General features: G+C 36.7%; 1 long non-coding RNA gene across 2 annotated transcripts in view; it reads left to right on the top strand.

The window, feature by feature from the left end:
- Nucleotides 1-2,868: 2,868 nt before the first annotated feature.
- Nucleotides 2,869-26,186, top strand: part of LOC102164498 (uncharacterized) — a 137,123-nt gene continuing 113,805 nt past the window's right edge. For both annotated transcript variants that reach the window (XR_014834369.1, XR_014834368.1), the window contains exon 1: nt 2,869-3,217. This is a non-coding gene — a long non-coding RNA (uncharacterized LOC102164498). The remainder of the gene's footprint in view (nt 3,218-26,186) is intronic.

Below are 26,186 nucleotides of genomic sequence, written 5' to 3' on the forward strand. Positions count from 1 at the left end.
TTCCCCCAGAAAATATGTTATTTTCCTTCTCTCGGATTTGGGAAACATTATCTCTTGATGGAAACTGGAATAATTTCAGCCTCAGAAGTGACCTTCAGAATTCCCAAATATCATAAATTTCCTCTTAAGTGTGTAGATATAATTTATAAGGTTCTAGGGAATAAAAAAGGGCTAAACAGCCATTACATTGGGTGTTAATAAGTAAATGTACATTATTTGTGATTTTTCTCATTATACAAAAGCAAAGGTTTTTCCACTGTGTTAGCACAGTTAATTTATTACTTCCAAGCTAGTACCTAAACTTCTGGAACACAAAGTTAATGGACTCTTGGAAACCCTCTCTGAATTGCCCAGAATCACCGGTGGTTCTTCTCACATGTCATCTTAAAATGTAGTATGTGTCCCAGATGCATTAAAACAAAGATGCATACTAAACTCCTCTGCATTCCCACTGGCACTAAGCAAAAAACTAAGAGTAGTTATAAATGATTCTTTAAGAAAAAACTCCAAAATTGAAAGCCCTGATTTATTTATTTATTTATTTATTTTTTGTCTTTTTGCCATTTCTTGGGCCACTCCCACAGCATATGGAGGTTCCCAGGCTAGGGGTCGAATTGGAGCTGTAGCTGCCATCCTACTCCAGAGCCACAGCAACGCGGGATCAGAGCTGCGTCTGCAACCTACACCACAGCTCGAGGCAATGCTGGATCCTTAACCCACTGAACAAGGACAGGGATCGAACCCACAACCTCATGGTTCCTAGTCAGATTCGTTAACCACTGCGCTACGACGGGAACTCCCCTGATTTAAAATAAACTTGGATGTCACCTAGCTTTGCCAACCAAATCTTTTAGACTGTAGATGACACATTTATTTATAGAGCTTTTTGGATTAAATGGAAGAAGGTTTAACGACTTGTATTTTAAACTAGCAATCAATGTCAACTCCATGAGTTTGATGACTGCTTATAAAATGATCTGTTTGCATCTGTTTTCTGTTGAAATAATTAAAATTGAAAGTGATAAGAATATGTTGATATTTAACACTACACTTGTTTTGGGTCATAGTCTAAGAGAAGACTATTTTTTGATCCAAAATTATAGCAAAGTCATTGAAAATAAACTAATTCGTGGCTTCTATATATCTTTCCATGATAGGAGAGTAATGGAAAAATTTGGTAGGTAATTTTAGCATTTTATGTTTTCTCATGTTGGAACTGAGCCTGGGGAGAAGCCAAATCATGATTGAAATGAAATCAAATTTGTAATTAAAAAAAAAACCAACAACCCAGCACGTCCAAAGAATGAGGCAAGCCTAAGAATGGGGGTGGGGTGGGGTGGGAAATGAAGTCAGAAAGCTGGAGAAAAAAAGTAAGTTAGAATGCAGTTCAAGGAATTGGTTCAGTACAGAGATTTATAACTGAGGTCAACCATTTCCAGTTAGTGCCAGCATTATCCTTCAGTGATAGTGGACATCAAAGTACAAGTAGGGATTTATAGGAATTGTAAAAGCAAAACACAAACCTTCACTATCTCCACTTCTTACCCATAATGGCTGTAGTTCCTTCAGTATTTTTTTTCTTGGTACGGTGTTGCTAAAAAGTTGATTGACAGGATTCCCTGGCTCAGTCGTAGTCAATGCCTACTTTTCATATAGTCAATGCCTACTTTTTGTATAGTCACAAATACTAGAGTTTCCTAGTTCGGATGATAAAGTTCATGGTCATGCTAGCAAAAACCCAACATGAGAAGGTACAGGAGTTTTAATCCTTTGTGGATTATTACTTTATTATTATTATTATTGTTAACCTACAAGGCCTGTTGAAACCCATATAGGATAAGAATATTTGTTTGATTATTCCTTCTTGGAGAGATTGTAAAATGTATGGGAAGAAATGAGATTATATTTCTGGAGAATTTTTTTTTCTTTTTAGGGCCACACATGTGGCATATGGAAGTTCCCAGGCTAGGGGTTGTATAAGAGCAGAAGCCACTGGCCTATGCTGTAGCCACAGCAACAGCAAAGCCAGATCTGAGCTGCATCTGTGACCTACTCTGCAGCTTGAGGCAATATTAGATCCTTAACCCACTGAGCGAGGCTGGGGATCGATCCCACATCTTCATGGAGACTATGTCGAGTTTTTAACCCACTGAGCCACAATGGGTACTCCATGAATTTTTTTCAATTAGAGAAATTTGGTTCTTAAGTATTTAGGACATCAAAGATCCACAGACCATGAGAGTAAATTTAAGAAAATTGACATAAAATTAAATTACTTATCTCTATTTCATTAGAGTTTTTTGTTTGTTTGTTTTTGTTTTCCCCCGAGGTTCTATCTTGCTCTTTCGTTTGGAACATATTGCTTGACTCTGTGTTGGTTGGTGTCTATGCACTAAACAGTCATCTCTCCCAGTCTTGAAGGTGGGGTTTTGTGTAGGAGATGAGTCTCATCCTGAAGCCCTGCTCTGGCTCTTGTTTGTCTCTCAAACCTTTGTGATATTCCAAGTAGCCTATTTTATTTTTGGTGGCTCCCAGTAGTTGACGGCTTTGGTAGAACTGTCCCTGTCCCAAAGGGAAGGATCTCACGCAGCATTTGGGATTCAGGCAGTTTGGAGATTAGACCCTCAGGCAGCAGCTTTTGAAATGGGCAGATACCTACAGTTCTGTGGGACCTCAGCTGAAGCCCCACGGGCCGCCAGAGCCAGGTGATCCAGAAGCAGCTGCAGGAACTAGGGCGCTAGACTGCACTTAAAAGCCCCGCTCCAGGAGACACAGGTGCTCAGAAGCACTGCGGCTGGAAGGTGTGAAAACCCAGCCCTTCTGCTGGGATGAGGCGAGGCTGAGGGTGTTGATGGCGCAGGGGCTGCCGGGAAGAGGGCGAGAGTAAGAGAGAGAAAGATGGCGCCCACCAGCCGGTGCGGGAAGAGAGCGCCAGCGACTTGCATGCTGGAGCCAGGCGGAGGGAGAGTGTATAGATGGTACCCGCAGGGAAAAAAGGGAAAACAACCTAGTATTCAAAAAAGAAAAAAAAAAAAGATGGTGCCTGCAGCAGCAAAGGGAAAATGTGAAGACGGTGCCCCGCAGCCAGCAGGTCAAGATGTGTGCTGAATTAGATACCTGCCCCCCGACCCCTCGTGCCAGCAGCTTTACCACAAGCTTCATTCACAGGAAGTCTGGGACCTCTCCATCGCTGCCTCTTCGCCGAGTCCCAGAGCAGGTGAGTCTGAACGTTCCAACTCTTTAAGGGCATTTCTCAGACGGCTTTAACCTTGTGGGTCTTGTGGACTCAAGTCCTAGAGGTTTTCAAATCTACATATTTTGGGGGCTTGACTGTCAGGGGCACGTCTTAAAAGCTGGGGTCCCCAATATAGGGGCCAAACCCTACGTTCCTCAGGGAGAGACTCTGGGTTTTGAGTTCCCTGTTGATTGACTGCACTCCGCTCTGGCCCAGGTGGGGTTTATGGGGAGAAGTGTTCCAGCCGCCTCTACCTGTTTCCACGTGGGATTTACTGCTCTCATTCCCCTGATGCATAGCACTCCTCAGAGATTAGGTTTATTTCAGAGGAATTTGCTTCACATTCAGCGGCATACTTGTGGGTCCGTGGACGGAGGTGAGCCCAGGATCCTCCTACGTTTGTCTTGACCCAGGAAACTTACTGATAAAAAGAATTACTGACAAGCCTGGTAATTCTAAAAGTTTTAATGGAATCTTAGGGTCATATAAAATGTAGCACAGACCATAAATGAGTCCTTAATTGAGATGAATAAGGAATGGTGAGGTTAAGTTCATATTAGAATGTGGCCCTTTATTATATGTAAGATGTTCTTTATTCAAGGGCTATTAGTGCCAAAAACACAGTTAGCACTTAGATCTTGAAAAAGGAGAAATTGTTGGGCTTAAAGGTAAATAGGAAAATGAAGCATTCATGGTGATTTGAATTTAAAGTTTGAAATTTAATTTATCAATTCTCATTTTACTATTCCGCATGAAGTGCATGTTCTAGGGGATGTTAAGACCTTTCTCATGAAAGTCAGTAAACTATTCAGCTGGCATAGGGTCCAGGTGGGGACCCTGACAGCGGAGGCATATCAGAACCACTTGATCACTTGGGTGTTTAGTAATGCAGTTAATGTGGTTCATTGTTATAGTTTCTGTAATTAGAAGATGAAAGCTGATTAATAAGTGGAACTAATCTGGAAGGAATTTATTAAAAGTTTATGCATGATTAAGTGTTAAATAGAACGTTTAAGTTCTACAATTAGTGTTTTTATGAAAAATGTGTTGTTTTTTTTTTTCTAAGAAAGACTCAAGACTCTCTTGTTCCCTAAATCTAATTTCTTCTCAATATCAAGACAGAGTGGTACATAGTCTTACACTTCTTCACTTCCCATTTCCTGTTAAACCCGCTACAGCCTGGCTTTGTGCTTGTTACCTTACAGATACTCCAAAACTGCTCTCACAGTTGTTGGGACCTTCAGTCACATATTGAACAGACTTTGGGATCATTTTCTTCTTGAAATTCTATGCTTCCTATGCGTCCTGCTACCACTTTCTTCTGGTTCTGTATTATCACCAGGTCTGATATAAATATATGCTGCATTTTACAATGAAAGTATGAGCAAGCAACAAATATATCTGGCTCAATCTCTCCTTTTGCCCTCTTATTTGTCAGTTTTAGTGGTTGGGCCAAGGCACTTCAGGGTTACAAACCAGGAAACGTTTCCTAATCAAAGGGGTTATCTAAATGGTTTGAGGATCTTATTTACTATTTTTCTTCATTTTACGTATTGATGTTATACATAATACAATCTTTTTCTTGATAAAAGATTTCTGCCAACCTTGAAGCAGTTTCTTCTTACTCCCTGTCTTTGAGTTCTGACTAGTGTCTTACTCCGTTGTTGCATTTTGACTTTCCTCAAAGGGTGGATGTTGCTACAACAAAGACGGAGAAGTCATGCATGTCCTTTTGTGAGGATGCCATTTCCATCCACCACTGTCTCCTCTTCTGCTAGTGGTACCAGTTCCATCCTGTTGCCTTTCCTATCAGTATTCTGCTTAAAGAGTATTTTTCCCACTCAAAGGGGAATACTTCCCTTGAAAATGTGACACCCCCAATTCAGTCAATACAGGAGGATTTGTTTCTATGTGAAGATTGTTCATTTAACCCCCAAATGGGCTCGTTTAATCTTCTCTTTGATGATTACAGTGTCTTGAATGAGACATGCACATAGTAAACTCCTTAACTTTTGTCAAGTACTCTAGGGATTATTCCCAGGGGAGGACAGATATGAGTGAGATAATTCTGTATCACTATTTAGGATTCATCCAGAGTGAGATGTTTGTCCATAGAGTTATCCCTGACTTTAGGGAAATGTCCTACTATTCTAGGAGTTAGAACAGTCCTCTTTGTGTATGAAAATCTTGGAGCAGAGATTGAACAGAGTCAAATGGTCCTTCCATGATTGTTCCTGAAAAAAAAAATCTGTGTATGAAATATTTATTATTTTTATTTTATGTATAAGGAACTTCTCTGAGAGATTAAGTGATCCTCCTGTGGTTGTTTAGCTGATACTTACAGGCCTGAGATCTAAATCCAACTTCTGTTTACATTTCCTCCACATTGGATAATTTTACTGCAATAATGAATTTTTGGAGTTATGCCTAAATCTTAAAAGAATTATTTCCAATTCTAGACGTTTCTGAGTTTTGATATTCTGTTATTGGAGTTAGTTCAATATAAGCTAATCTGTAAACTAGAAATGGCATATTTCAAACCTATTAAAATGAAAAATGAAATAAAATCAGCTCAATTACTTTACCTGGCAGCCTGCAGCTGAGGAAGTATTAGCCTGTACAACAAATCCCTTCAGGAGTTTGGAAATTTAGTTCAACATGAATGGTTAAATCGTTACATTATTTCCTGGCTGTGTCTTTATTTTTTTGTGTATTATATGAAACCATAAATTTATTATAGTTAAATCTGGGGATGTAATTATAAGAAAATAAACATAAATTAATGGAAGTTTTTCCGATGAATAAATGTGGAAAAGGAGTTAAACTCGAAGACAACGGAAAGGAATGATACCAAGTATCTATGAAAGGTAGATCTTAGGGACAATGTGGATTGATTTTATGATTATTCATCTTAAAGTATTAATCAACTTAAAATTCTAGACATGAAAATAATTTCTTCAAGTTTTGTTATGAAAACCTCATCATTTTAAGAAGGGTTGATTGACAGAATAAGCTTTTAGAGAAGAGAAAGGAATCCTATAATGTAAAATCCTTGGAGTCAGGTTAATGGATAGATTAATACCAGTGACATTAATCCTATAATGCAGGAGAGTGGCTTAACTGACTTGCTGGGGATTCAAATTATGTTCATCTGCTTGGAAATAATACTTTGGGGGAGTCTGGGTATCTGGAAATGTATTAATTTTTGCTTTTTCAAATTATTCAAAATAAGAGATGTTGCCAGAAACTCATCAAGTCACTTGAAAAATCTTCATTCTGATTTTTAAAAATTCTCAAACTATATATACTTTGATTTAATTTTCATCTTAAGTTACAGGTTCTGTATTTTAAATTTTGTCAGTGTCTTAAGAGTAGTAGCTAAAGGATGGTTTTCCTATCTGCTAATGATTTTTTTGCCACTGTTCCCTATTTCTTATGTGAGATAGCTATTTTAAAGAAACATCTATTTTACAATTTGCAAAATAGATATATACCTTTCTTGGTGTGAAGGACAATTTCCTGAAAGAATGCAGGTAAAACTCAGTTCTGGCTGAAAATTGCTTCTTGACTAGTATTTTCTCATATTTCTACCAAAACGCTTATGATCAAAGAAAAAGTTAGGAAATAAAGCTTTGTAGATTTGACTTTGAAGTCATGTACTTAAAGAACACACAAACAAATCAATACTTTCAAACTTATAAGAATGTTCTAAAGGTAATACAAAGAACACTTATGTATCCTTTGTCCAGAGACCCAATTCAACTTTCTTCAGCTGTTTCAGTCATATCCATTATAGCAAAAGCATCCAGTCTGGGATTATGTGTTCCACCTGGTTATGTCTTTTCAATCTCTTTTCTTGAAAAGCAATTGGATCTTCGGTCTTTCCCTTGTTTTCATGACTTGACATAAATTTTAGGATTATAGATCAGTGTTCTTTTTGTTATTCCTCAGTTTGGGCTTGTCTAATGTTTTCTCGTATTTAGACACAGATAGCATATTTTTGGTTGGAATGTCACAGAAGTCATGCTGTGTTCTTTCCATTGCATCTTTACAGGTAGCATATGATGTCGATTGTCATTACTGGTGACTGCAGTTTTGATCACTTTATTAAGGTGGCTTATCTGCCAGGTTTTTCCACTCTAAAGATACTTCTTTTCCACTATGTAGTTATGAAGTTTTTTACAGGGAGAAGATACTTCGAGACATGCAAAACTTCTATTTCTCATTCTACTTTGACCCACTGGTTTTAGTGTCCATTGATATTTTATGAAAGAATTAATTATTACTTTGATGGTGCCAAATAGTAATATTCTGGTTGTGTCATTACTTCTACATTATTACTTGGCATTCTACTGTAAAGAAGGACTTTTTCTTCCCATTTATTTATTTATTTATTGATGTTAGTGTGGACTTACAAGTTTCTATTTTTCTTGACATGTTATGTTTTACATAATTCTAAAATAAAATCGATACTCGAAATAACTAAAAATAGAAAATAAAATGCAATACATTGACCTAGATTTGTCCCCAGGGGTAACATAGCCTCATAGATCAGGACTGTTTCAAGTGACTGGAGTAGTGTGACTATTAGTATATCTTAAGGTCGAAAAGAACATCTCACCCAAACATTTTAGTGATTATGTTGTTCATGGCAGTATTGGGGGTTGTAACGGCTATTGTGTGTGTAATATGGAATAAAGCAAATAAGTAATTGTGTCTAGCTGTGTACACTGAAAAGGCTGAGTGCAATAGCAATGAAAACTCCAAATACCATTTCCCACTAAAATAAATCAGGGCTCCTTGGAGAATTAGTAATTCCAAGTCTGAGGTAAGAAATATGTTTTGAATTTTGAGCAACTTGTCACATCAGAAGGCAAAATTAACTGTGAGACTCATGTCCGAAGGATTCAGAAGCCAATGGGACACTGACGCTTAGAAAACAGCAAAGCACTTAGTAGGAATGTGGAGATGCGATGGTGAACCCAAATGACACATCGTCCTCTGGGAGGTTTAGTCCCAATACATTAATTATTCTAGAGAAAAGTAGGACCTAAAGAATCTTCATATGTTAGGAATTGTACATTTTCGTGCACTTTATTGAGTTTGAGCATTAATGATTGGATAGTGGAGTTAACAAGATACACTGACATATTTCATTAGAGCATACCAAGTGAATTCATGTTTTAGACATTGAAAACTGGGTTAGGTAATGTTCTGTTATACCCAGTTATACATGTCACTGTAATTTTGAGAGGATGCCACACTCATAGGAGAGTAAACAAGATAAAAAAAATGATATACTTGTCTCATCAAATAACAGATCTAAAAACCTCTTCCTCATCTCAAGAGGAAGATATTAAATAGAAATATCCAATATAAAGGCTACAACAAAATATGGCAAACAATGGGAATATCATCCAGAACAAATAAAGTGAGAGCATAACTCCAAAAATAATGTGCAAAAAGAGTCCAAAGAAAAGTTTTTTCAACATTATTAGTATTTGAGAAGACATGTATTCTATTTTTGTGCTGTCTATACATGATTGTTTAAATTGATTAATCAAAGAAAATTTAAAAATCATTTCCTCAGTCTCACTAGTCACAGTGCAGTCTTCTTAACCACATATAGCCATGTGTGCCTAGTGGCTACTATGTTGGACAAAACAGATGTGGAACACTTCCATTATTTCAGGAAGTCATAGTGGATGGTACCACTTTATACAAAAATACAGAGAGTCATTTGGAGATAGGAGTTTGCAATAAAAGGGCAATTAGATTTTTTTTTAAAGAAGTTAAAGAAAACAACCCCCCTCACAACTGAATAATTAAAATCAATATCTCAAACAATAGAAAGTAGAATTGCAATTGTAGAAGACTAAATTCAGGATATAGCAAATGAATTACAAAAATGTCCATCTAAATGGAGAGAAAGAGAAGAGGTACAAAGATAACATATGCTTTTCGTGCTGGGTATGGATGTTTATACACACACACTTACCCACATAAATATAAAGAACAGAGACAAAAACTAAGAATTTTAGGTGTTTGTAAGGAAAAAAATAACAACAGAAAAAAAATTACAAATTGGAAGAGAAATTTCTGGAGCCAAGAGAAGAGATAAATAAGTTTTATCACGAATGAGATAGGATAAATGAAAATGAGTTTACCCTATGCCATACCTAAGAAAGCTCATGAATTAAAAGAATAATTTAAAATTTCTGCAAGCATTGAAGGAGAAAACCAACTTACTAATGTAATGTAGTAGAAAATTTTTGCCCATCAAGTTCTTAGGTTACTTTCTCCTTCTCTTTTGAAGAATACTTTGATAAGTATTCTCTTCCCCAGAACTCCTTTCTTCTGTCTTGAATGGATCCTAATATCTTCTCTTTTCTTCTCTTTTTCTCTCTTACTCTTCTCCTTTTCCTCTTATTTTTCAGGATCATTAACGAATTTTCTTTGATAATATCCTCTTCCTCTTTTTTTTTTTTTTTTTTTTTTTTTTGCCTTTTTGCCTTTTTTAGGGCCACTCCTGCGGCATCTGGAGGTTCCCAGGATAGGAGTCTAATCGGAGTTGTAGCCGCCGGCCTACACCAGGGCCACAGCAACACGGGTCCGAGCCGCGTCTGCAACCTACACCACAGATCATGGCAACGCCTTAACCCACTGAGCAAGGCCAGGGATTGAACCTACAAACCTCATGGTTCCTCATCGGATTTGTTAACCACTGAGCCACGACGGGAACTCCCAATATCCTCTTCCTCTTAAAGGGTCATTTATATTCTGTTCTTCATAAAAATTGATCAAGGAAATACTTTCGTTTGTTGGTCATATGTGAATCAAAGCTAGGCAATCAAGGATAGGAATATTGTGAGCACTGAGGTATTTAGAATAAAATTACATTTTTTTTTGTTAATATGCTTACAAAGTGGAGTTCCTGCTGTGATGCAGTGTATTAAGAATCTGACTGAAGCAGCTCAGAGGTGTGGGTTCAGTCCCTGGCCTGGTGCAGTGGGTTAAAGGATCCAGCATTGCTGCAGCTGCAGCCTAGCTTGCAGCATAGGATCATTTTCAGTCCCTGGCTCAGGAACTTCCATATGTGATAAAAAAAAGCATATATATATATATACACACATACATACATATATATGCATATACGTATATACATATATATGCTTAAAAAGCTGTATACACAGAGTAGGGTTTTTATCATAATTATGAGGGTATAAAATGTATTCATGCTCAGAGTTATTATACATGATTTCATAATGTTAATAAAATGAAAGTAAACAGTTTATTCTGGATAAGACTGAGAAACATTGCTCTCATGAATCCTCTTAAATGAAATGTATTATAGGGAAGAATGTTAAGTGAGAACTCTAAATATATTAGCAAATATTAAGTATTAGTTTCCTGTTTGCATTGTGAAAACTGATGGTAAATGTAAAATTGCATTTTGATAAAGTGATTCTACAATACACAAAATTTTTGACAATATAAGAAAAATGCTAATATTAAAATTGATGTTCAAGTTTAGTGACTTGTGAATTTGTCAGTACTTTTTGTTTAAATTTCGAGTGACTAAGTGCATTTTCAAAACACTGAGCATCTCTCTAATGAATGAGAAATTATGATTCAGTAGGGCAAATCTTCCTTGGATTCCTTTCAAAGGATTTTATGATTCAGTATACCACTAGGACCTCATTATAAACTTGTCTCACCTGTATGTAGCCAGCCTAAGGCTACATCATAAACCAAATTCTTTGTGGATATAGACTCAAATTTGTTCAAATTTTGCAGATAACCAAGACCAAGTATACTATATTGACAGAACCTTAATACATATTTCATCAACCAATTGAATTGCTGATTGCTAGTCATCCAGTTTACCTTCACCTGTAACTCTGCTCTGGTCTCTCCATGTTCCAGAATCAATTATTGGCTTACATTTTGAGCTCTTAGCTTTCCAGGGTTGTGCTGTTAAATACAGATTTGCTCTTATTTTTCTGCTCCTCTTCCCCCATGCCTCTTTCTGTTTTCCTCTAGATGGTAACTTTTTCTAGGGTGTGGTCCACCTTTATCTGCCTTTAAAACTGTAATTAATGGAGTTCTCATCGTGGCTCAGTGAAAATGAATCTGACTAGCATCCATAAAGACACAAGTCGTGCTGGGAAAACTGGACATCTGCATGTAAATCAATGAAATTGGAACACACTCTCACACCATGCACAAAAATAAACTGAAAATGGCTTAAAGATGGAGTTCCCATCATGGCGCAGCAGAAACGAATCCGACTGGGAACCATGAGGTTGTGGTTCGATCCCTGGCCTTGCTCAGTGGGTTAAGGAACCGGCATTGCAGTGAGCTGTGGTATAGGTTGCAGACGCCGCTCAGATCTGGTGTTGCTGTGGCTGTGGTGTAGGCCAGTGGCGATAGCGCCTATTCAACACCTAGCCTGGGGTCCTCCTTGTGCTGCAGGTATAGCCCTAAAAAGACAAAATAAAATAAAACTGTAGGTGATAAATCATAATTTGATGATGAACTTGGTGTTAATTGTGACTTTGTTCCTCACTGAAGTAATATAGTACTTGTATTTTAAATAGTATTTGAAGGGGAAGTCCCGTTATATTGAAAGAAATAATGGGAATAACATTTTATCAGTAGGGCTAATTTCTTGAGTGGAGGAGCCACGAAAGCATTATGACCTACCAGGTGACTGTAGGCTGGTTGTTAGCTAAAATATTGTTCACACATGGAATTTTTAAAACTGCTTTAGAATGAGTTTGTAGTTTATTTTACTTGTAACTCACTTGGATACTGAGGGGGTGGGCAGTGACTCAGAATATTGGAAACTTTTTGTTGGCAATTAAATGGCTATACATTTATTTTATCTTAATTGCTTCTACTAAAAGACAAAAATTATTGCTTAGTACAATCAACATTTGTTCAGAACATATTAAAGATACTTGTGGAATAAGTTTAGCACACCTGTTTGAACTACTTAAAAGGCAGATTGTATTTAACATGAATAGGTTTTGCTAGAACCCCAAGATCCAGGGTTTATGCAGAACTGAGAAGAAATACTAAATGTTTGAAAGAATAAAGAATTAAAATTCTTTATAAAAGCAATACTGTGTGTCAAAATTATACCATTTCTCTTAGGCAATCCAAGTCTGATATTAGTTCAGTCATCAGAAATGCTAGTTTATCAAACGTTTATCACTTTCTTTTTCTTTTCATGCCACACCTGCCGCATATGGAAGTTCCCAGGCTAACGGTCAAATCGGAGCTGCAGCTGCTAGCCTACACTGCAGCCACAGCAATGCAGGATCCGAGCTGCAGCTGTGACCTACATCACAGATCAGGGCAATGCTGGATCTTTAACCCACTAAGAGAGGCCAGGGATTGAACCTGCATCCTCCTGGACTCTGTATTGGGTTCTTTAACCTACTGAGCCACAATGGGGACTCCTATCACTATTATTTAGTTTGAAATTCATCTATATCTATTATAGCTCATGTTCCAGGTTACCACACACCCTGGGGGAAAATTAGAATGAAAAATTGTCACAGTGAGATGAAATTATTTTTAATATCGTATCTATGACATTTTAAATACTAGTCTCAAGTACTGGAAGAGTTCTGAATTTTTTTTCGTATAACATCTAATGCTGTGGAACCTAAATGATGAAGATGGATTATGATAACCAGATGGCAAATGATACTAATGTTAATGAATATAGAAGTGAATGTTGAATTATATATATATTACAATATATAATGTGAGCTAGTTTTCCTAACATATAAAATATTTTTGTACAGAAGTGGTTGTTGGAAATGTTTAAGGTGGATGAGTTTTTCCACGGGGTTAACTAAATCTGGGTTTCTAATAAATTTCTCACTTTGTCCTACTGAGAGAAGAGCTCTGAGAGATGCTGATTCTTTCACAGGCAGAACTTGGTCACATAAAGTCATGCCTAGGCTTTGCCATGATTACCGTTAAATACATCACAATAGGGAGTTCCCATCATGGCACAGTGGAAACAAGTCCAACTAGGAACTGTGAGGTTGTGGGTTCCACCCCCTGGCCTCGCTCAGTGGGTTAAGGATCCGGTGTTGCTGTGGCTGTGGTGTAGGCCAGCAGTTGTAGCTCCAATTGGACCCCTAGCCTGGGAACCTCCATATGCCATGGGTGCAGTCCTAAAAAGCCAATTAAAAAAATATATCAGAATAATCTCACTTCCTTTTTCCACAGATATTTGAAGCCCCCTCATCACTACCACGCTTACATTCACTAGACATTGTGGATATTTTCTGAGTTGCAAAGGAATGGAATACTTTTTTTAATTTTAATTTTTTAAAATTGAAGAAGAGTTGGTTTTACAATGTTGTATTAGTCTCTAGTGTATAGCACAGTGATTCAGTTGATATTTTCTCTCCTTTTCCATTACACCTTATTACAAGCTATTGATTGTAGTTCCCTCTGCTTTATAATAGAATTTTGTTGTCCATCTCTTCTATTCATAGTAGTTTGTTTCTGCTAATGCCAAACTCCTCTCCCACCCCTTTCCTCCTTTGGTAACCATAAGTTTGTTTTCTATGTCTGTGAGTCTGTTTCTATTTTATAAATAAGTTTATTTGAATCATATCTTAGATTCCATATATAAGTGATATCATACAATATTTGTCTTTGAATTACTTCACTTAGTATGATAATCTCTAGGTCTGCCTGTGTTGTTGGAAATGGCGTTGTTTCATTCTTTTTTATGGCAAGTAGGAATCCATAATATTATCCATTATAATATAGTCCATTATATTATATATAATCCATTATATATAATCCATATATATACAATGGATTATATAATATATAATCTTCATCTATTAATATATATGAATTAATATACATTTATATATAATATTAATATGTATTCTTTATCCATTCATCTGTCAATGGACATTTAAATTGCTTCCATGGGAAGACTCTTTGTATCACTTGCTACCTTCTCATGTCCCAGTCAGAGGAGATCTGTTCTCATTCTTAATTCCCCTTTGTTCTCTGGCAGCGTGATTCATTCTTCTCAGCATTCCTGCCCACTATCATTACCTTAGACATGTTGCTTAGCCTCTATATCTTCAATTATAAAACCTGTGTTTATGAGGTTAAGAAGGATGGAAAGTGCCTATTAAAGTGTCTGGTGTTGAGAAAGTTTTCAATAAATGAATGGTACCCACTATGATACTTTTGTGTTTTATTAAATTTATGCAACAATCCCAGCCCTGCTTACCACCTAGGGTTATCATGAGGCTTGTATGAGATAATTTATGTTAAAGTATTTTATGTATAGGAAAGTGTCAAACAAATGAAAGAAAACATTGTGATGGGTGCAGTACCTCAGATGAAGGATAAAGAAGAATAAAATGAAACAAGCATACCATGGTGCCAGCATTTAGTCAGAATGGAGATGTGACAAAGGAAAATCCTGACACCTGCTTCCATGATAACAGTTGACATAATCCATACAGTTTAATGATCTTAACACACAGTATAGCTCCAATCATGTCCAAAGGGGCAGAAGTGGTGGTTCAAAACATTATAACACCAATGTAAAGGCAGCATATGCCATGTCATCAGCAGATGATCTTTTTCTGAAATTCTTCTCCTTTTCTCTGTCATGATTAACCTAATCATCACAGTAAAAAGAGAAGCACTGTGGCAAGAAAATCTGATTGTTTCATGATGATTGAAGTCAGGCAATTTTTCTTAAGCTAAGAATTGTAAAACAGGCTAGTAGCCTGTGCTGGTGTCTTTTCATTTGATTTTTATTGTGTGAGCTACCTAGTAGAGTTTAAGAATTGTATTAAGTAAAGGAAAATAAAATTGGAGACTGTATAGCAGTTTGGTGAGTACAAACTCTTGAAAAGAGAGCAAAGAGAGTTGTATAGGCTCCTGGAGTATTTTATTTGGACATTTTCACTCCTTAATTATTAAATGGAATACTTTTGTAAATATCAGAATAACCCAGTTTATAAATAGGTTGTCTCATTTTTGCTTTTAATTAAAAATTAATGTAAAATAAAATATAAATTGCTTTCTTACCCTTTATTTTCTACTGACCACCATTTTTTCCTTTGAATTTGGCTAAATTGGCTTAAATGGTTAAAAAATAAAATGGTCAGATAGTTAAATGGCCAAAATTTTTCAAAGAACGTCAATCAATTTATATAGTCATACTTACATTTGGTATTGGTTGATGATATTGTTCAGTGTTTTTGAAAACTTTCCATATGCCAAACACTATGCTAAAGGCTAAGGACTTAAAGATGTGCTTCCCATCACTCCCAATGAGCAATGGATGGTTCAGAGAGGGAGACAGACAAACAGACTAATAGTTTTAATACAAATATGATAAGTACACTCTGTATACAAAATTCTGCTGAGCACACGCTAGAGCAAGAAAGGAAGTTCTTCTTCCTCTTTAGAAATTTAAAGGGAGTCTAAGAAAATGATTATTCAGCCGAAGAAGAGGCCTCCTGAGTGGATGGTAAGGAGGATTCTAGGTGGAAGTTATCTGAAGCTGAAGGAATAACTTATACAACAAAATGGAGGCACAAGTATACAATTTAATGAGAAAGTAAAATAGGGTGCTCTTAGAAAAGGCAATGACAGGAACTGAGACCAGAGAGGTAGGCAGGGGCTTGAGAATGAAGAACTGAATGCATTTCTAAGGATCAGGGCTTATTCTGAAGCGGGGAGAAGGGGGTGGTCACTGAGGATTCAAAGTAGTGGAGTGACTGGCAAAGATTTTCATTCAGGAAGATCTCTCATCCAGAAACAAGAGAGGTGGTTGGGAGCTGGGTTACAGTGTCACCTTAGCCATTTTTAGTGCTTTGGCTTTTATCCTGACTGAGATGGCGGGTTTGAGTAGAGGAAAGACATAATCTGTATCACATTCAAGATAGTTCTATCTCCTTCTAAAGAATAAACTATGTGAGTAAAGAAGTCAGGACTGAGGCACTTATCCTGCACAGAAATGTTGGTGGCTTAGACAAGGGTTGTAATGATGGTAGAAGTATGAGGAGAATTTGTTTTAGGATATACTTAGAATACCAAGTTGAGAGCACTTGCTACTGACTATAATATGATAAGTACAACCTCAGGGTTTTTTGCCTAAGCAATTGGAAAAGATAGAGCTGCTGTTCCCTAAGATGCCAAAGAGACCCTTTCAGGAAAGGGGTTGATGATGTCATGTGTTCTGCTATTAACTATGTTGAGTTGCCTCTAAGCACCCAAGTGGAGATTGTAGGTAATTGATGAGACAGTATTTGGAGGAGAAATCTGGGTTGAAAATACAGATTTGGGATTGTCAGCATATAAATTTATTTTAAACCATGGCGATGGATCATTTTCTTGGGGAATGAGTATCTATTGAGTAGATGAGTCAGAGAACTAAGTGCTGTGGCACGCCAACATTTGGTGGTTAGAAATAAAAAGAGGATCTGGCAAAGGAGCATAAGCAGGAGTAGCTTGTGTTACTGGCAGAGGGAGAACCACGTGTTCCACAAATCAAATTAAGGAAATGTTTCAAAAAGGAATGAGTGAAACTATTGTATTATATGTTACTGATAGATGGAGGAAGAGACAAAACCATTTGATTTTAAACTTGTAGACTATTTGTGATCTTGACCATAGCAGTTTGGTAATAATGGTGGAGACAAAAGGCTGATTAAAGTAGGTTCAAAAGAGAGTTGGAAAAGTGGGAGAAAAGAGAATAGGAAAAGAAAAAGTGGAGATTAGGAAAGTTTTGCTCTAAAGATAAGGGAAAATAATGATAGTGGATGGAGGACTATGTGGAGTCAATGGAGAGTTTTTAGTTTTTAAGATGGAAGATAATAGCTTGTTTGTAATAAGTTAATGGAAATGACCCTGTCAAGAGGGCAGACTTGATAATGCAGGAGATAAAAATGATGAAAGACCTTGAGTAATTAGAGGATATGGGATCCATTGTAAAATGCAACTTAGTGTTGGAAAAAAGTGTGGACAAATTTATCTCCTGTGACAAAAGGGTACAGATGCAGGTATGGGTATAGATGCATGGGTAGGATGCATGTATACTGGTATAGTTGGATAGTTGCAAAATTACAGATAAATAATGGTCCAGGTCAAGTTATTGCATGGAAATAGAAGTGTACAGATTCAGAAGGTATTTGGAAAGCCGTATGGATAAGACTTAGTGTGTATTTTGAAGTAGAAGATGAGAGGGAAATCTAAAACTATCTCATAAATTGATCATCAAATAAACTATAATTCAGTTAGTCTAATCTGAGTAAAAGATAAAGATTTTCAAGTCATTAATTATAGATGATAAGGGTAAGTGAATGGAGGATAGATTCTGTATTTTTTAATTTAGGAGTTGCTTATGCATATTGCATTCAGGAGCATGAGTCACTTGAAAGAACAAGGTTCAGGGTAGAAAGAGTGGATAACAGACTAGAGAGAGGATAGTCTTTTAAAAGCCTGTTTGAGAGCTCACATGGCTGGGATAATATTTGATTAGAGGGTGAAAAGCCACTTCCTTCTGGTGTTCTAAAGGGTTTAGGGGTGGGATTAGGATACACATGTGTGTATAGTAGGGAGAGAAGTAAGGACCTTAAGGTAGTTCATGACTTATAATTTCTACTCTCCATTTATCATGGACCAGGGATGGTGGGACAGAGACATCCTGAGACACTGGATTCATCCTGAGGTGCTTGGTATAGTCTCTTTGGGAAGTGGTAGGAGGGGCAAACCAAGAAGAGAGCAGAGAGTACAGATTTCTAATGATACCAGTCTATATGACTGTGTGGCCATTTTTAGCAGGATTCACAGCCTAAGAATAAGAATGAAAAAGCTGATTGGTTGGGGAGTTTCCTGGGGGAAAGATTTTAAGGATATCTGAGAAATATAGACATATGAAGGAGGAAATGAGAATTAATGTTAATTAATTAACAAATTCCATAATATAACAGACAGAGTTATGAGTATCTGATCATACCTTAACATACATTTCTGAGCTAATGGTAAATTTACCATAGTAGTCCTACTTAGAGGATGTTATTTGGTCCTTCCCTGGCCTCAGCTAATGGTACAGAGAAAGATTATCTGGTTCAGAGGGACCTCATCCAGAGGCTATGTGATGTAGAATAATCTCTCCATCTCCAGGTCAACTGATAATCAAATGTAATCTCATCTTCAACCTTAATTTACTTTTGCTATCTAAGGTAACATATTCACAGCTTCCAGGATTAGGATATGGACATCTTTGGGGACCTATATTTTGCCTACCTCACCATCGTAACATGACTACTAGCAGAAATCACTCTGCTGCTTAAGATCTTATAAGATTGAATAAAAACACAATACTTTCCAAGATTCTCTGTAAATTTTTATAGAACTTGTATTTTTATCAGTATCCTTGATGCTGAGTTACATTCCTACTAAAATACTTCTCAGTCCTACTCTTCTGTTTCTGTTTGGTATTATGCCAGACAAAATGGGAAGTGTAATTTTTGGAATTGGGGGTGGGAGTGCAGGGGAGGGGTAGTGGATAAAATTAAATGAATATATCAATCTTATAAACTTATGGGGGTACAGGAGACATTACTGAAGATCTGGTAAAATGGAGGAGAAGTTGGCATAAAATGGGTGGCAATTATATAGTCAATACCAAATATTTAAAAATGGAACACACCTGGTCCTAAAAATTCTTGCATTCACCCCATCCACAGGGCTTTTTTTTTTTCCCCAATAGCAGTGTCATCTTACAAAGTTTTCTTGGCTTTTGGATATCTAGATTTTTTCCTTTTTTTTTTTTTTCTCATTCATTCATTTTTTTTTCAATTTAAAAAGAAAAAGAAAAGAGGAGTTCCCATTGTGGCGCAGTGGTTAACGAATCTGACTAGGAACCATGAGGTTGCCGGTTCGATCCCTGGCCTTGCTCAGTAGGTTAAGGATCCGGCATTGCCAGTGAGCTGTGGTGTAGGTCACAGACGTGGCTTGGATCCCTCATTGCTGTGGCTGTGGTGTAGGCCAGTGGCTATAGCTCGGATTGGACCCCTAGCCTTGGAGCGGCCCTAGAAAAGGCAAAAAGACAAAAAAAAAAAAAAAAAAAAAAGAAAGAAAGAAAGAAAGAAAAGAGAAAAAGAAAGTCTTTCTACCTCTCTACTCCCCACACCTCCCCACCTCTTATTTTAAATTTATTTTTTAATAACATTTAGTTAATTTACAATGTTGCACGCTCTGTCTCTTTTTCCTTTTTCATATACGCCTTGCTCTGAGGCTAGTTGTTTTGTACCCAAATTAGAAAATACTAGTAAAGTGATTCTTAGGTATTATAATCATGTTTTAAATATATATTATGGGCTCCTATCCTACTTGAGTAATGATAGAATTTTGCAGTTCTAAAAGTTTCCAATTCTGAGTTAATTTGCTGCTGGTCTAATCACCTTCATAAAGTGAACTGTTGCTGATCAAGGTCAGAATAATAATTGTAGTAGATCTGCTACTACAAATATTTAAGAGAAAGGATAATTTCACTTTTATTCATATGTGGAGTGCCAAAAACTATATTTATCTTTATGTATAATTGACTTACTGTGTGTTTTCTTCAGTAATGGAAAAAAGTTGCATCTGTCTAATGCACTTCATGTTGCAAAAATACAAATGTAATTTTAAAATGACATTAAATATTTGATGTGCAGAAGACAATGTTTTGGAGAAAAGTTTATCTTTGTAAAAAATTCTCTATAATGAAATATCACTTGCATATTACAACTTCCACATCAAGAAATGTAGTTAATGAAAATTAGGTGAAAAAATTCAGAGTAATTTTTACTTAAATGTTATGGCAAATTCATATGTAATACAAAGTATTTAGGATTCAATTCATTGTTGGAGTACATTCTAACTGTAAATAAAATGCATATATGATGAACAGAGGTGGGTTAGTTGGGAGAAGTGTAAATGATCACAGTCTTACATATTGCCTTAGCAGGTCATATGATCTTTTTCAGTATCTCACCATTAATACTCATTTCTATGTTTGGTATTCCCAGGGAGTTCTATCATGTTACTGAATCTTTATGAGAATTTTGGGAATAGTGTTATTGGTAAAAGATTCATAAAGTACTAAAGTTTCAGCATGAATAATACTGCCAGAACTCCATGAGAATCAAAACCAGCCTTCTCAATGGCCATCCGCAGGACTAGATCTGAAGGAAACTGTCCTGGATGAGAGAGTGTGGAAGCTTATCTTTTCCATCCAACTTTCTCTTTTTCTCAGGACGACTGCCCCCCACCCCTCTGCCCCGGGCACCTCTGAATCAAACTTTACTTTCCCCACGTGTTGTTGTATCTACAATATGAATAAAATGTAGGCAAGCCCAATTGATTTGCTTTCAGTATTCTTAAAAACGAATTTGGCCAGGATACAAATTGATTTGATGAATTATTGAAACACTGACCTTTTTTTCTGTAACTTGTACTTTCCTAAAGACAATGAGGAAAATAGAGCTGGTCACTACACTCTGTTATCAAAAACTAAAACTTATGATAAAATGGAAATGAGAATATGATATTGTTTGTACACAATTATAACAACTGAAAGAAGACAAGAAGAGACTGAAGCTGGTATATATTGAGCAGTTAGCATGTGTGAGATACCTCCTCTATGTTATGATACATGCTATTTTGGATTAGAAAGATCAAAGTGTGTCTGGTCAAGTAACTGGCCCAAGGATGGACCACAGCATTTTGCATGGTTTGAAGCTGGCCCTGGAGAAGCCTAAAGCTTTTATTTTGCTTACTCCCACTTGCCACTGTTATTCAGAGACATTTTCAAATCTTTTTTTTTTTTTTTTTTTTTTTTTTGCTTTTTTTTGGGCTTTTTAGGACCACACTACTGCATATGAAAGTTCCCAAGCTATTGGTTGAATTGGAGCTGTAGCTGCCAGCCTATACTACAGCCACAGCAATGAAGGATCTAAGCCCTGTCTGCGACCAATACCACAGCTCATGGCAACACCAGATCCTTAACCCACTGAGCAAGGCCAGGCATTGAACCACCATCCTCATGGATCCTAATTGGGTTTGTTACCTCTGAGCTACAACAGGAACTCCCCAGAGACATTTTCAAATATTGAAAAAAAATGAGTGAGTATAGTCTGTTTTACTTTAAAATTAGCTATGATGATTTTAAACTGACAAGTGAGTATTTGCTATTATGAATGTTTTCTTTTCTCATGCAAGCAGAGTCATTCTAGTCCACTGCCTTGAGCATCAGACCAGGTGTTTAAATGAATGTAAGTCAATTTAAATGTTTTAAACACATTCTTGATGTTTTTGTTTTTGCGTTAAACACACTTGATGGCCTGGAAAATGGTATAGACACTCCTGAGAAAAATGCTCATTTATCTGAAATACTATGTTTAAATATCTCCTATAGCTTATCTTTATTTATTTATTTATTTATTTATTTACTTACTTACTTACTTACTTACTTACTTACTTATTTTTAGAGTTGCACCTTGGCATATGAAGGTTCCCCAGCTAAGGGTCAAATTGGAGCTCCAACTGCCAGCCTAGCCACAGCTATAGCAATGCCAGATGCTAGCTGTGTCTGCGACCTACACCACAGCTCACTGCAACGCCGGATCCTTAATCCACTGAGTGAAGCCAGGGATTGAACCTGCATCCTCATGGATACTAGTCATTTGTTTACGCTGAGCCAGGATGGGAACTCCTAAAGCCTATCATTATACCCAAGCTTGAAAAATCTCTGAATGATAGAACTGGGCTGAGGGAGCAATCTAAATAATATTGCAAGCATTTGTTAATAATTTTAAAAGAAATCATGGATTAATTTCACAGAAAAAAAAGTTTTAAAAATTAGAGTGAACTGCTGAGAATTATTCATTACTGATTCACTCAGTATTCATTACTGATAAAAGCATTGTATGTAAATCTTTTAAGCAGATGTATGTAAAATTTCCATAGGTGTTGCACATGTTTCCACAATATCTTCTTAACCTCTTTGCTTGTATTTTCTATGCTGAAAACTCCATCTCATCCTGCTTTACTTTACCCCATCTTCCTGCTTGAAAAACAGTTGCAGTGCTGGTAAATGACTTAAGCTTAAGAACAAAGACCTAAAGGCATAAGTTATTCATAGGGCCAGCTGAATGAGGACATGATGCGTTGTTTAGGCACCCCGGACCTGTGCAGATTGGCACGCCATTTGCACAGCCTGGTTTGTCCTCTTAAGAATAAAAGAAAGGGGAGCGTCATGGCCCCAAGGGGCTTATGAGGGGTCATTAGCAGGATATACATTAGCAAGGAGAACTGAGGTGCAAACCTAGGCGCTCAGGGTTGCTGCAGATAGGCAGAAGCACAATGGTGATTCTCTAGAATGCTGTGCATAGATAGCTGACACCAGGCTTCCTCAAATGCTAAAGATTGTTAAATGCCTCAAGGTCAGAATAAAAGCTTAATCAGTAATCGTTGTGTAACTTTTAAAATAACTTAAAAAAAAAAACCTATATCCTGCATCTACAAACCCCTCCTCACTTGATGTAATCCTCAAGAGCACAATAAAAACAGTGTGGTTTCTTAAGGCTGCCTTCTTGGTCCCTGAGACCTTGAGTCCCCCGGTTTCCACCTTTACTTAAGATAAATGTCTCTGTGTCTTGTATGTTAACTTTTTCCTTAAGTTCTTCAGCCCCAACCTGCTGAGCTGGTCTCAGCACAGAGGTAAAGTATCCATGTTTAATTCTTCTTTTTTCTTTTTAGGGCCACAACCAAGGCCTATAGAAGTTCCCCAGCTAGGGGTCGAATTGGAGCTGTAGCTGCCAGCCTACACCACAGCCACAGCAACAGCAACACCAGATCCAAGCCATGTCCGCGACCTTCACCTCAGCTCCTGGCTGCATCCTTAACCCACTGAGTGAGACCAGGAATTAAACTTGCATTCTTATGTATACTAATCAGGCTGTTAACCCACTGAGCCACCATGGGAACTCCCTCCATGTTTAATTCTTTGTAAAAGTTGTATTCACACTCTACAACACTTTTACTTCTGCTTTCTTTTTTATTTCTTACTTCTTTGATGTAATATCTGGTTAATTCTTAAATTTCATTAGACTTCAGCTTCTGCTGATGCTAGGTAGCCCCTCTGCCCAAAGAATATGAGTGAATAATAGGAAGACAGCAAATGTGCTACATTTGTCAGTATTCATTGGTCTTTATAATCCTCTGGGCCACACTTTTAGTCTTTGTGGTTAACTGTGCTATTTTCTTGAATATGTGAAAACAAACTCCAATCAAAATTACGCCAAGTCATCTCTGGGAACAGATTTTCACATTTGGAAGAGGATAATGAGCTGGGCATTGAGTGCTATATAAGTTTGAATAGTAGTTAAAGAAAAACAAACAAATTTGTTCACAAGCAGCAGTGGAAACTCTAGGGAAATTACTTACTACTTTTTGTATTAGCAGTGTTTAAAACCGATGGTGCCCTAAGCCAATAGACCACTTCGACTCTGGGGCATTAAAATTCCAAGTAGTCAGCCTTGGGCATGCTCAGAAGGGTAAGATGTGGAGAGTGTAAATACTTTTAATGGTCCCTGGTTTCAGTAACATCAGCTAACAACTAAGTACCTTAATTGGTGTATATCAGAATTGTTACTCTCCATTTTTATTCAATTTTATCAGAAGAAAGAACTGATAAAGAACTAATAAGTAAGCTAGTGACTCTATTGAAAATGCCTAAATAAGATTTATTCGGTTCCTCTGTCAATATTCAGGTTTTTTTCCTAAACAAAATCTGTGTTTCCCAAGTTATAAATGGGCAATGCCTACATTTTCTAAGGAAATCAGATCTATACTTTTATTGTCAAATTGCCTGCTAACTCAGGGATACAAAGTCTTGTATTTGAGAGAGGAAAGAGAGAAGAACTTTTAGGATGCATTGAATTTACTCGATGAATTCTTTACAAATAGAATATGTATTAGAAAAAATCAGAATCATTTTAATTTGAAGCTATATTTTAGCTAATAATACAGTTAATTTTATTCATTTGTTCAACACATGCCTTTGAGCACTTCCTCCCCATGCCTGTGCATATATACGAGGCATCACTATGTAAAAATCAGTTACTCACAGTTACTGTTTAACGAAGATCTAACAGAGCAGAGGAATTATTGAGCATTGTGGCAAGTGCAATGAGAGGGGTATGCATTTTCATGCCAAGAAGAGTGTACCTAACTTAGGTTGGGGAAGATTTCCTCACTTAGGAATCAAAACTCTGTATTTGAATTCTCAGGTTTTCCACTGGGAAAGCCTGTGGGTTTCCTAGGTCACCTTGGACAATTTATGAACTCTCTCTGAGCCTTAGCTTCTCATCTGTTAAATAAATACATTAATGCAAAGAGTTATTTTTGAGAACAAAGTGAAAAGTCTTATGTCCATGTGCTTCAGTGTTCCTCAGAACATTAGTAAAAGAAAAAAAAAACTTAACTTCTTGACCAAATTAAATCTGGTCGTTTCTTCTCTTATACAGTCACAGTATACCTTAGTATAGCCTCTGATGAGCTCTACAGCAAGGAAAATTTCTTTAACCTAATTTAATTAGAACTTTCCAAATTTATTTAATCTCTGCTTATAATTATTTTGCTAAACATATCTTTGGTGTTACAGGCTATGTGATAACATTATTAAAAATTAAAGTATTCTGGAGTTCCTGTCGTGGCTTAGTGGTTAACGAATCCGACTAGGAACCATGAGGTTGTGGGTTTGATCCCTGGCCTTGCTCAATAGGTAAAGGATCCTGCGTTGCCGTGAGCTGTGGTGTAGGTTGCAGATGAGGCTCGGATCCAGCGTTGCTGTGGCTCTGGCGTAGGCCAGCGGCTAGAGCTCCGATTTGACCCCTTGCTTGGGAACCTCCATGTGCTGCAGGAGCGGCCCAAGAAATGACAAAAAGACAAAAAAAAAAAAAAAAAAAGACAGTATTCTATGATGGCAAACATTTAACTATCTACTATCGTATTATCTACTCTATAATATATTTTAATGTAGCATATATAATAATTTTATTATCATTATTTGTACATATACCTTTACTCTTCTCCTAAATCATAAACTCCTTCATTTGGCATGCGTCTTCCTATTTATTTATTTGTTTGTTTATATTTATTTTTAGGCATAGTACTTTTAAAAATGATTATTTTATTGAAGTATAGTTGATTTCTAATATTATATTAGTCATATAGATGTAAAGTATTGTGATTCAAAATGGTTCTGTATTATACTTTCCAGAATTAAGCTTTTAATGCTTACTGAATAAATGTATGAATAAAACTATATAATAATTTACACATTTTACTTATGCATATTATAAGCAAGACCAAATTGCATAGGTGAATATATGGCCTTTGCCAGTTTATTTAATACCTTTTTTCCTTAATGTCTAATATTCTTTAACAAACTTTTATTAAGCACCTACTATGTGTCAGACACTGTTCTGGATGCTGGAGATACATCAGAAAATTAAACAGCCAAACAGCCAAAAACACTAGCCCACATGGAGCCTCCACTCCTGTGGACAGAGAAAAACAATTTAAAAAATCAATAAGTAAATTGAATAGTGTGTTTGAAATTAATAAGTGCTGTGGAGAAAATCAGTAGGGATATAGGAGCGAGTGTACTAGGCATTGGGGTTTGCAGTTTCAAATAGTTAAGCCAGGGAAAGGCTCACTGAAAAGGGACATTTAGGTGAAAACTACATGAATATCTGAAATGGAATTTAGAGTAAATGGGAGGAATTGGAGGATTCGAGCCAAGAAATGACCTACATCTTCCATAGAATGACTTTGCTGTGTTGTTGAGAATAGACTGTAGAGGTGAAAGGTGGAAGCAGGGAGA

This window comes from Sus scrofa, chromosome 18 (genome assembly GCF_054392235.1).
Source record: "Sus scrofa isolate SSC_HxYL_T2T_F1_AM1 chromosome 18, Sscrofa_HxYL_maternal_Yorkshire_Landrace_v2.0, whole genome shotgun sequence".
NCBI classification, from domain to species: domain Eukaryota; kingdom Metazoa; phylum Chordata; class Mammalia; order Artiodactyla; family Suidae; genus Sus; species Sus scrofa.